General features: G+C 41.9%; 1 long non-coding RNA gene across 2 annotated transcripts in view; it reads right to left on the minus strand.

The window, feature by feature from the left end:
* Positions 1 to 2500, minus strand: part of LOC134444994 (uncharacterized) — a 4446-nt gene that overhangs the window by 760 nt on the left and 1186 nt on the right. The window contains exons 1-5 of one of the 2 annotated variants that reach the window (XR_010034151.1): positions 1954 to 2310; positions 1125 to 1495; positions 597 to 675; positions 341 to 452; positions 11 to 115 (exon numbers count right to left, since the gene is read on the minus strand). This is a non-coding gene — a long non-coding RNA (uncharacterized LOC134444994). Of the gene's footprint in view, positions 1 to 10; positions 116 to 340; positions 453 to 596; positions 676 to 1124; positions 1496 to 1953; positions 2311 to 2500 lie in introns of those variants that run through there. The other variant, XR_010034152.1, reaches the window with a different exon arrangement.

The following is a 2500-nucleotide window of genomic DNA, read 5'->3' on the forward strand; positions in this document are numbered from 1 at the left end:
TTAAGCTTACCCTCTTTCACTCCTCTGTGGAGAGACTGTGCTTATTTCAGGTTGGCTTCCAGACGCGTCTGTAGCACAGCACACAGGATTGCAGGACACAGCATCCTGCAGGACACTACAAAAGACAATCAAACAAACAAAAAAACAAGGGGAATGAATAAATGACCTGCCCAGTTATTAAACAAATGAAAATTGATGTGCCAGAGCTGTGGTAAAAGTAACCTTGGGTCCAAATCATCTAGGCCTAGGGTGTGTGTGTGTGTGTGGTAAATCCAGTGTTCACATTATTCAGATATGATAATTAATTCATTCATTCATTTTAACTGACATCAGTACATACCCATATCAGTGCCATTTCACCCTGCCAAGACACTGGACCTGGGTCTATTGGAGCTCTCTGCTCAGGGTGTCCTCGTCATACTGCAGCAGGCACTCTGTTGTTTCTATAGTTCCTAGAAGCGAGACAAATAAATAAATATATATATATATATATATATATATATATATATATATATATATATATATATATATATATATATAATATAACAAATATGTCAATAAGCAAGACCTATTGAGCCCAACAGGGATAATCTTACACTATATCAGTTTTCTGTGGTCTCTTGTAAGATTGGCCCATCACCATTCTGCAGGACACTACCGTCTCCCTGCCAGGATCTGTAGGATGTAAGAAAATGAATCAAAACATAGCAATGCACAGCATTGACAACTTATCTATAAAGTAGCACAAGTCATATTGACAATGTAGGCCAGGGGTGGGGAACCTATGTCTCTAGGGCCGTTTGCGACCCTTGAGGCAGTTTTATCTGGCCCCCCGATATAATTTTAATGCTATTCAGCTTCACATGAAATATGACATATTTTGTAAAGGAATCTTAGAAAATACATTTGCAAAACAATTAAGTTATATTCAGGGAACCTGAAGAAGGTGGTGTTTGTTTAAATGTGGCTGCCTTCAATATAGGCCTAAAGTGAAAGGGAAAATCCTGGTTTGTGTTCATAGTACGGCCCTTGGAGGACTTTTACGGCCCCTCGGATGAATTTGAAGTGGCCCTTCGAATGAGAAACGTTCCCCGACCCTGACGTAGGCTATAGGTTAAGCTTACCCTCTTTCACTCTTCTGTGGTGAGACTGTGCCCACTTTGGGTTGACCTCCACACGCGTCTGTAGCACAGCACACAGGATTGCAGGACACAGCATCCTACAGGACACTTCAAAAAACAAGGGGAACGAATAAATGACCTGTCCAGTTCTATAAAAAAGAATACCCTGAAAAAGAACACCCTGTTGTTTCTACAGCTCCTAGAAGCGAGACAAATAAATTAAATAATTCACCATGCACCTCATATTGACATAGCAAATGTATCAATGAGCAAGTCATATTGGTCACAAAGAAGTTAATCTTACATTCTTTCAGTCTTCTATGGCGAGTTAGGCCTTCAGGTGACTCGTCTTCGCCATATTATGAGACAGCAGCCTGTGAAAACATGGTAAATAGAATAACCCATTAACCTTGGGTCCTAATATAATACATGGACATAAACTAGCCTACATTATTTAGACAAGGTCAGTAGACCTCCACGTGAAACAATAAGAAAAAGTGACCATACATAATTTCAATTTCTTGAAGAGGCCATCTACACTTATTTGTGCAACAAGTGCTGTTTTGAGGTCCCATACTTTGTAAGGACAGGTTGCCTACTGTTGCAAATGCCAGGGTATTTCACATTGATTTCGGGGTGGCGTGCTCTATTAACTTGACCACTCTGGTCGACATTGAGCTCGCGCTGATACATTGGGCTCGCGTTACTGAGAGCTGCCGCCAGAACTACTCAAGGTTAGCTTTCATAATATAGAACGCAACAAGGAAGAATCGGTCGGTTTGGTGAAAGGGCAAGGTGTTTCAAAGTAGCATGGAACTAAATTATATCCCACCTTTGACTTGATTTTACGCAGGTGGGTCTTGGAACCCCTGTGTGACTGCCTAGGTTTCAGGATAGAGAAAGTAAAACAAAAATCATTGAGTAAAATCGATGGGGGACAAATTGTAGCTTTTGTAGACTACGTCGCTACTTGAGGAAAAATAGCTTAACTACAGGGACGTTAGCTACTCGATACATAGTAGTGACGCTACGACCAAGCTACTAGAGAATGTAATTAAACTAGTCGCTTCGCTACTGCCCAGCACTGAAAACCAAGGGAGATAGATGGACACTCCCAACTGAGATCGCTCCCGGACGTGTAGTCCCAGGTGTTTCTATCACTCCCGGACGTGTAGTCCCACCGATTATATTTCACGTATTATCATACACTGCCACATACAAGCAATTTAGGGTTAGGTTTAGGGTTAGGGTTAGAAACAAAAAACTAACATCAGAAAGATAACTAGCTCCGTTAGGCGGTGGGATCGATAGTCTGGCTAGTGGGAGCGAGCCGACCGGGGAGCGTCCTGCGTTGGGAGCGACAATCAGGGAATCGAAAA

This window comes from Engraulis encrasicolus, unplaced genomic scaffold, assembly GCF_034702125.1.
Source record: "Engraulis encrasicolus isolate BLACKSEA-1 unplaced genomic scaffold, IST_EnEncr_1.0 scaffold_90_np1212, whole genome shotgun sequence".
Lineage (NCBI taxonomy): Eukaryota > Metazoa > Chordata > Actinopteri > Clupeiformes > Engraulidae > Engraulis > Engraulis encrasicolus.